This window comes from Takifugu rubripes, chromosome 22, assembly GCF_901000725.2.
Source record: "Takifugu rubripes chromosome 22, fTakRub1.2, whole genome shotgun sequence".
Taxonomy (NCBI): domain Eukaryota; kingdom Metazoa; phylum Chordata; class Actinopteri; order Tetraodontiformes; family Tetraodontidae; genus Takifugu; species Takifugu rubripes.
In genome coordinates, this window is record NC_042306.1 from 9,685,810 (window position 1) to 9,695,990 (window position 10,181).

At 44.8% G+C, this 10,181-nt stretch overlaps 1 long non-coding RNA gene across 1 annotated transcript; it reads right to left on the minus strand.

Annotated features, from left to right (window-relative positions):
• Window positions 1–8,259: 8,259 nt before the first annotated feature.
• LOC105418123 (uncharacterized) lies at window positions 8,260–9,897 on the minus strand. Its single transcript, XR_965492.2, has 2 exons — window positions 9,567–9,897; window positions 8,260–8,776 (listed from the first exon to the last, which is right to left on the minus strand). It is a non-coding gene; the product is annotated as an uncharacterized lncRNA (long non-coding RNA).
• Between the last annotated feature and the right edge of the window lie 284 nt (window positions 9,898–10,181).

The window sequence follows — 10,181 nt, forward strand, 5'->3', positions numbered from 1 at the left end:
TATACGACATATATATTAGTATATATACTACACACACACATGTACTGTATATATACTACATTGCAACCAGACGTCAAAGGTCTGAGCATAAAAAGCACTAGACAAACACAAAAACACACACCTTTACAGATTCCAGGGTATTTCTAGCTTGGATGTTGGCATCATAAGAACTGTTGGGGCCCTAACTGTACTTTAGAGGTCCTAAAATTCTTGCAGGGATTCCAGCTCTTCAGGGCTGGCGACCTGCGGTGAAGATCGGCCGATGTCTGGATGTTGGTTTGTCCCACAGGTCCAGATTCCAAACGGCTTCACAAGGTTGAACTGATGTAGAAAGAAAAAAGTGTGTGTAGGCCGTCCTTTGAACCAACCGCTCGGTGCTTCGCTAACACACTCCGCCTCGCGTCCTACTCCCTATTTATTGAGACGCCACCAAAGCAATCTGGGATGGCAGCCACAGATGGCTCCTCTAATCCAGGCAAATTATCTCTGAACCTTTCACAGTAAATAGCCGTGCCGATGAAAAGGGAACATGAAGCGCACGTGTACACCCACTGGAAGCTGTAAAGCTGCAAACTCCCATATAGTTGGAGTATTCCACAGTGCTCAAGGTCAGAGGTCAGGACACAGACTCCCACGTTAGCTGTTGGCAGAGGCTCGGCACCACCTGTGGTCCGCCTGTAGATAACAGGTGACAGAGTTTTGCACGGATAATCTAGCAAAGCTTGTGTGCAGACAGGGCGGGCTTTTATTCTTATTTTTAGAAATTCAGTTTCTAGGATTGATACTTCCATCAGTCTCAAAATGATGATTTTTGCCAGTGTGTTTCAGACGTGCTTCCAAAATCTGCACTTCTGCCTTAGAAGAAGATTTTTTACCAGCGTTTTACAAAGCAATAATGCTCAAGTTATTAATAGCGGAAGGAACTTTAATGATCAGTGACATTAACGGCCAGATTATAGCAAACTGCATCTGTTGGTGTGATGGATGGAAGACGATGCCGCTGCAGGTGCGAGGCCCACGCTGTTGGAACGACGGCACCAACGCGGGGCCAGCGTTCCACATCCCTGGAGGACGTTCCTGTTTGTGTTACACAAATATACGATGTTGGCCTTCTGCAAAAACCGCTGTGACACAGCTGCTGGGCACAGAAATGGTTTTGCACATACAAAAACCTCCTGAACATATATTGGCGAAGAAAATGTTAAACTAGCATCTTGTACAGGTTTGGGGCCGAGTTCACAGCCGATGGCGGATTTAAAGTTGTTGCGGCATCTATAGGAAAGAACCCTGCTGATGTTGACAAGCAGACTCTGAATTTCTCTCTTGCATCTCTGAGACAAGTGTGTGTCAGCAGCTGATAGAAGGTCCACGACCAAAGCTGCAATTTGGTGTAGACCTCCTCTGCTCGGTGCCAAGGCCTCCTGGGTATTCAGCCTTTATCGCTCGGATGTTTGGTCCGCCTGCGTTCCCGACATTGATGTTTTTGCTCCCCGGCACCAGCCAACGCGGTATTCTTCAAACCGCCGGCCTTGTCGCGGAGAGATACGGGGAGCCACAGTTCACAGCGCCTCCGCGTTATCTGCGCGGTCCAGAGACTCAAACAAGTGAGGGGGTTGCGAGATGTCCGGCACTTTGCGCTGCGGCATTGAATGCACCGCACCGAATTTACCAGCGTTTCCCGGCCGAATGAAGCGTCCACCCTTGAGACCTCCTGCTGAGATCCACCGCGATCAGCAGAAAGCACGCGGAGTTGTGAGATTTGATGGCGTTCATTCATGAAATTAGGCAGGGTCTAAAACTCTTTGGTACGTGTTTCCACTGCACCCGAAGGACACGTTTTATTTGCGGAAGAATTTGTCTTATTTTCTTTTGCCCTTGTTCAGAGGTGAGACCCATATACTATGGACAAGTTGAGGTCTGAATTATTTAACTTAAAACAAAACTTTAATCCTTTATATTTCCTATTTGATCGTGTGTAATTTTCACTCTAAATGGAGTCCCTCTAAGGTCTGCGCATCCAGCATGTCACACACGCAGAAGCAGACAGCCACGCCAAAGCTCTACATTTAATTGTATAAATTGTGTCAGGGTACGTGCACGGTGTATCAATTAACTGGTGAAATCCTGTGGCGGCTGCCACAATACTTGCAGATTTGCACTCTTTAACTTTTTGGGCATTTCTGGTTGAGATATGATGTCGCAGACTGGCAGGACAATGTACAAAATTGTGTTTATCACTTCAAAACTTGGTTTTCGACATCACTTCACTCGTTTTCCTGTTACACCTGATCCCTTTACCAGAATTCCAGGTCAGGATTTGATGCAGAGCTGTAGAGCGTCTTGTATCATTCCAGTCCCACTGATCCATTTAACTATATTCAACTGTATTTATTTAGCGAAAGGTCCTTTCCAGAAACCCAGAGCCTGCCCCTTAAACTAGCAACAGTTGCAGAAAACCTCCATTTAACAGGAAGAAACCTTGACTAGGCTCAGTCATTAGCCTGCTGCTAATGACTGGATGGGTAAGGGATGAGGAAAGGAGAGCTGGAAAGAGGAACAGAAAAAAACAATCCTTCTTTCTTCTCCAATTTGGTATATTTCGGAAAATAAAGCTAATCTCAAGTCCTGGAGAAACAACTTACTGAAAACCCCCTTCATTAAACCTTACATCCAAACTGCTAATGAATTCCTTTCATTAATTCTCCTAGTCTATACCTACTATAGATACAATGCATTTTTTTTTACAATGCATTAAGGTGTTTTTTTTCTGTCGCTGGGTAATTATGTTTTTTTTATTTTACGCTATGGACTCTATTCAGCGTGTGTGAAACACAAGGGCAGGGTTCACGGTAAGAGACGCCGTGTTTTGTGTAACTAACGGCTACAGAGATGAGTGGTCCTGTGATGAATGGTGCCGTCATGCACTGCTATAATCACGCCTACGCATGGCTTCCTGCATAATTGATTTTTAATCCCCTAATAGAAAGTAAATCACACGAGCAAAGCCCGCTTTAGCAGTGCCAATGGGAGCAGGGGGGACGAATAATGGCAATGAAGGACAGAGGAGAGGAGTTTGGGGAAAGAGGATGAAAAGAAGATGGAGAATAAACATGCGCGGATGGGAAATAGAATGGAATGAAAAGTAGTAGATTACCTTTATTTGTCCGGGTCCAGATAGCATGAAGCTATTTGGCTAAAGCAGCATGTGTTCGATATCAGGGAAAGTAGCTGTGATGGCGTGCAAATCCGATTGTTGCTTAGGAATATGAATGATTGAGTCATCATCTGATTGGGGGCAGATTGCGTTTGTCATCCAAAACAAACATGGCTGCCACGCCGCTCAGAGGACGGGAAGCTGCCAAGAAGCTGTCATTCTCGGGCAGACAGGAGACATTCTGTTGCACAAATGCGCCGGTGCGGCTCCAGTGGAGCTTTAAAAAAGTGGACAAAAGGTTCCCCCCAGCAGCCCGAACGCCAGAGGTGGAGATGAGCCGCTATTGATTTAACGGTCCGACCACTCGGGATGCAGATTTACATCTACCTCACTTGTTTTCGCTTTGTCCTTTCACGGTCACCGAGCTGATGGCTTCAATTGACCAAGGGCCCTCGCTGTGAGCGTGAAGGCAAGGAGCGAAAGGAAGGACGCAAGGACGAATGATAACACGGCTCTGATGATGGTGTGGATGCCTCGTGGAAGGAGGAGACGGAGCCAAGGAGGTGCTGTCTGACCCCCCCTGGATGTCCATGCTGAGGAAGATGGAGGGAGAGGAGAGAGGACAAGAGAGAAAGAGGGAACAGTCCAACAGCTGTCGCTCTGACCATCTAGGGCGGAGCCCTCAGTAATGGTCTGTCTGTCTGTCTGTCTGTCTGTCTGCCTGCCTGCCTGTCTGTCTGCCTGCCTGTCTATCTGTCTATCTGCCTGCCTGTCTGTCTGCCTGCCTATCTGTCTTACCTACCTACCTACCTATCTATCTATCTATCTATCTGTCTGTCTGTCTGTCTGTCTGTCTGTCTGTCTGTCTGTCTGTCTGTCTGTCTGTCTGTCTGTCTGTCTGTCTGTCTGTCTGCCTGCCTGCCTGCCTGCCTGCCTGCCTGCCTGCCTGCCTGTCTGTCTTACCTACCTATCTATCTATCTATCTATCTATCTATCTATCTATCTATCTATCTATCTATCTATCTATCTATCTATCTCAGTGTTTCAAATGGAGCTGGTTTGGCGTGAAGGGGGCGGGGCTTGGACTTGGCCATTTACATATATTTTGCAGTCTGTACGGCAGCACAGGCAGCTCCGGTCAGCAGAGAGGGAGTGAGTGTGATCCAGGTGCAGGCAGATTGTATGCTAAGAACATGTAAATCCTCCAAAGCTCTGCCCCCGCACGCCAAACCGGTGCCAGAGAGCTGAAAACACAAATCAGGATGAAAAAAACCCACAGAGAAATGAAATCAAGTCATTTTTTTCAAAATGATTACTATTATTATTTGTTTGCGCATGTTTTTTCTATTCATAGTGTTTCCTTTGTCTCTTTTCAACGTCGGCCTTTATTTCCCCATTAGAAGGTGACGTTACAAAGAATCAACATTAATTATGTTGGAATGAATTTGTCTCTGCCTGGTATGTGATGACTCGGCTATTCTGTTCGTTCAGCCACGACTCAGCATGTGAGGCTCTAACACACACTGTCAGCGCCTCATGGCCGAAATGATGTGTGAAAATGGAGCGGCTGCGATAATCCTGCTCATGATAATCCCACAAACACGCTTCGTTACACACTGAAGAGTGAAGGAACGTGGCCAAACCAGCTTCTTCTCACCTCAGTGACCCACAAATTCTACAAAAATGAATTATAGAGGCAAAACCTTGGTTGTATCTAGCCAAAAAATGGCCTTTTTTAGCTTCATCTGAGTCCATAAAATAACAATAGAACTGTTTTACCTCTCTTCAGTCCCTCATCACCGTCTCATCGAAAATTGGGAGCTCCAGGTGGTCCTTCGACCACGATAATGGGCTCACCCACTGCTCCAGTTTCTCCATATTTTGGATGGAGACGCAGCGGGAGGATGGGCCGAAACAGATGGTCCGGGGGGAGCTATTAGCAGAGAGAAAACTTTTAATTGTGTTTACCGTCTTTGGGGTTGGAAACTGCACCTGCTGGAGCCTCTGAAGGTTTTTTTTTCGCCGTTACAGATGACACATGGCTCCAACATACACACACACACACTTCTGACTACATTCTTGACCTTGATGATGGAAAGAGGAGCCCTGTTCACTGTTTGTGAAGGTCATTAACAGTCAGGCCGATCGCATTGCGTCTGTTCAGGTACCATAGGAATTTCTAAACACCTTAAAGAAAAGCATTAAAACTGTGAAGATTAGAAAGGCTCTGTAATGCGTATTGATCCAGCATCTTTCCTCTTAAAGCTCGGAGTAAAAGCATCACCGCGGCACCCAAACAACATTTGTGGATGTGAAATGAAAAGCACGTATCTACAGCACCATTAAAGGACATGAAAATGTAGATTTTATAAAGTGGAGACACTTAATCTCAGCCCTCTGTGCATGGGGACGGGAAGAAGACTCTTTTATCTTTGTTTTTGTGTCATTTCTACGTTTCTGCTTAAATATGAGGTCTCTTGATCACAAGTTGGCTTTTTTAAAGTTTGGATTGGTGGTTTTTAGTGTGCCTGTTTAAAACTGGGAGCATCTGGGCCAACTGTAAGCAGTCAGCACCAATAGACCCATCCAGAATTTGACAAGGATCTGAAAAGTGTTGAAACTGGAACGTTAATAGCAACAAATGGCTGATGGCATTGAGTCTGGAGTCATTCGCCAGCAGCTCCAGTTGCTATCTGAATCAACAGATGATGGTTAGCGTCGCCAATGGCTAATGGTAACATTATAGCCTGTCATTGATTTTGCACAAGATGTTGCTGTTGCAGTTTACATGCCACAGACTACTTTTATGAACAGCGGCCCTGTTTACATGTCCATAACCATACAATAATTTGCTATAATCACATTATCGTAATAATCGGATCTGACGTTTTATTAATACGTTAACTGAAAAACCCAGATTTCTTTCAGAGGTCGTATGTACAAGACTCAAAGTTCTTCTTCTCTCTGTTCTTAACGAGTGTAGCAACGCCATTAGCATCAGGTGGTGTAATGAGGGAGATTTGTTTACTCTGTTTGTTGACTCCACATTGGACTGTTTACCTGAATAATCTCATAAGTCCAGAAATTGGATGAAAATCAGATTTTTCTGATCACATAAACAGACTAGAAAAAAATGATAGCTAAGAATATGCCTTTATTGTCAATACACAATTGATTCATCATGTCCAGATGGAGGATTAGAGGTGGAACATTTCCTAAACTGAGGGGACATTAGCATTTGATACTAATGTAGTTTGAAATAAAACGCCAATGTTCATATAGTAAAACAATAACACACACGTTCAAACATTAGCGTTACTGCGACCATCAAGTGTCTTTTCAAGCCCCCACTTCCTGCTCCTGATTGGAACGCTCTTGTCTTGTTAATAACCACACTGGCATGAGGGGAATACCGCGGCGACATGAACGCTTAGCATTAAAACCGACATAAACCCAATGGAACGAGCCCAAAGTCGGTCCCTCCCACTGGCTGCGGGGTCGGTTCAGTCATGTGTGACGGGGAAATGGAAGAAAACGCAATCACGTTCCCCCTTATTTTAATGGAGCTGTCAAGTCAAACACCAGCCCGTGCCGGCCACACCGGCGAGAGTGGCTGAAGAGGCACTAAGCCATCTGATTAGCCTCGGAGGCTTGATTATCATAGCTTATAAATTCAGCATGTGTGATATGATGTATGCACCCACTAACAATTTGAGGCTGTGTTTAGCCCATCAAGAGAAAATTCAAATTTTTTATCAATGTAAACACCCAGTAACAGGTAACAGTAACTATACTAGCATAAAACAAATGTGTACCACACAGCTTTATTTAACACTGGTTATTTTGTTTGTATTTGTCAAAATTTTTATTTCCTTCCTTTGAGAAATTGAATTTACATTTGTGAGAGTATATTAAAATAGAAAAAGCAAAGTAAAAGGAAGCCTGCCCTATCGAGCTCAATATCCATCACGGTACAGACAAAATGGAACTCTAATGACTGGAGAAAGAAGTTGGGCACATCTCCAAGATCATCTTTTGGAGAGGAGGCTGCTTGGGTCAGGCAGGGGAAATTAGACAGGGTCGGCAAGGCGTGATAAGACTGATATGAGCTGACATTATCTGATTGTATGCAGACGACACTCCTATAAGCACAATATCAGAGTGGACAATGCAGCTATATGGGATTTTGTGGGTGAGGGTTTGATTGTCAGATGAGATTCTGGTGATATTTCTGGTGAACAGAGAGACTGTGGCACTAACAACAGGCTCAAATCAGGATACTCATGAATGTCTCGTAAGGCTAACGCTCAGTAATTAAAAAGAGTAGATGAACCAGACAGAGTGTTTTTTTTATTATCATTTCTATTGATCCTTGAGCTTAACTTTTAGGTTATAGCCACCTTATTTGCATTTTGTGCACACCTGTACTCCAGGTTGGAGGCTAGTTTTAGACTTGCTAGAGATGACAGAAAGCAGCATCCTTTAGCCCACATGCCTTCTCGTGTTTGTGCTCCCTTAGATGATAATTCTGAGGCTCTTCCCAGCAGAGAACCGGGTGATCTGAATATCAAAGGATGTTTTTTTGGATGTATTCAGCACGCGTTGTCTCACGGTGTAGCTTTGACCCTGCAGAAGGAGCCTTCTGCCAGGATTTTACACAACCCCATCGCAGTGTTCAAGCTGGTGCTGCCCGCGGGGACCGATATCAAAGACTTCAGTTTCTATTACCAGATTGAATGTTTGTGCCACACTCGCTACCCTCTGAGCTAAAGATCAGCGTTTGACAGAGGAAAACACCATTCTGTCATGACTGGCTCCAGCTGAGGGACTAAACAACAAGAACAACGAGTTTCTAAATGCAGGGGGATGCAGTCGTGTCTCTCTCATATTCTCTCCCGTGCCCCCTCTAGATTAAAAATGAGCCGGCGGTTGTGGATTAATTTAACATTTTTACATGCACGCTCTGTTTTGTTGTATTCTGAGTTTTTTGTATCATCTTAAATAAGCACCATAGTAACAATTTCTTATCCCAACTTAAATTAAAAACAAATTGTGTCCATCTCAACGACCACAACCAACCAGTCTGACAAAGAACCAGGCTCATATACGATATTTTGATGTGGTTTCAGCTTATTTCACTGTTGTATGGGTCATTATGTTCTAGCTTAAGAGTTTTAAGCAGTTTTGTCAATCAGATCTGGTAATTAATTTGCATTTATGTGTATGACTCAGTGCCCTTAACCAGAATTATTTAATCCATTCTGTCTTTAGTTACTTTGGTCTTAATGTCAGTCTAGTATGGGTTTACTCAGTATCAGATTTAGCTTAACTCAGTTTCTTCCACTTCCATAATTTAGAGATATAAGACAGAATCTATTTTTAGATCAAATAAATTTACGGGGGAAAGGCTGTTTCTTCTAATCGAGTGTACATGATTGTCCTGATATTTACGTTGATGCCATCAGTTGATCTAGAAGCTTTTTCCTTGGCTCCTCGGCCCGACGGAGCCTCCACCACAGTCGTGAGCTGGAGAATCCGCCTGCTTTATTCCAGTGGGCATATTTAATTTGCGTCACCCTGGGAGATGCCGTGGAACGCGTTCCATCCATCAACCCGGCGAAGCTGAGGGGGAGAGAAGGATACCTTCAGCAACGTCTGTAAATGTGGTTTGCCATATTTTCTACAACTGCAAAATGTTTCACATCTGCACACACACACACACACACACACACACACACACATATTTGTGGTCGAGCCACAGCTAAACATGACTCAGTTTCCATACATTTGAACTCAGTGATTATCCTTTCTGTCTTGTCTTCACCGGCAGCATGATTGAGCATGATTCATACCGGCAGCCGTGTCGGCAGGGGTGAGAACTGCGGCATCAGTCACCGCTGAAACACCATCACCTGTAACAAGACGGCCGCTCCGTCTGTGCTTTCATACTCACTCTTTCACACCCTCTCATGCTTCATTTGAGTATCTGGCAGTCAGGGAGGAAACAGGCGCATAAAATATTGATATGAATCTGAGCTAGAATGTGACGTTTATCCGTGACTTCATTCGCATTTTTGCAAACTTATCTGCATATTTAAATGGAATCATCTGAATATTCACAGTATTGTTGCTATGTGACTCGAGCTGTTGTTGGTGAGCCTAGCTAGCCCTGGGGCATCTTCACTCCTAGCTTTATTGGCAAGGTCTGCCCATATCTGGGTAGGTTGTTCTGGGATCTCCATGTTCTCTCCATCCAAAAACCTGAATGTCAGGCTGATTAAAGATCAAGAGTGATCATTCATGTCAATGCCGTCTGTAACCATAACTGTAAACTTTTAAGCTGATGGTGTGTAGACAGAGGAACCTGGTGCAGCTAGACATTAAGAGAGATTTACACCCGGACCAAACTTACTGTATCAGGCTGAAACACTGGACCGGCTGGACCCCGAGTGGGTTCAACTCGTTCCTGGAGAGGATCCACTGGACAGGGAGGAGACGAAGGCCGTGCTGCAAATGGCGCCAGAAACAGGTTCAGGTTCCAAACAAGCTGGCATCCGAACTAGCCTTACCAACAAATGTTTTAGTCGCCAACCGCTCCGCTCACAGGTCAACAAGATGGAAGAGATAAAACTAAGGGATGTTTACAACTGGGTAGACAGCTGCATCATGGTGATAACGGTGACATGGCTGCATGAGAACATCCTGGACCTAGCTGTGGAGCTAGCAGGCATATCCTAGCACTCAATCCTCCAGGCAGAGACAACAGGATGTGGCCATTAAATCAAGAAAGGGCAGAACACTAGACAGTTCTACACCAACATTTTTGGAGCCTGTGAAGCCCACCCCCTCCCCCCACCTCAGAAACGCAGACAATATTTTTCAGTTCCTGACACCAGCCGAGGCCACAGTACAAGCCAGTGCTATGCTGGGCTGGTGAGGCTACGCCATGCTTGCAGGACTGATTTGAGGACATGAGGGAGCTCTTTAAGGACTAGGACAGTGCATCCCACCAAAAACCCTGGCTTAA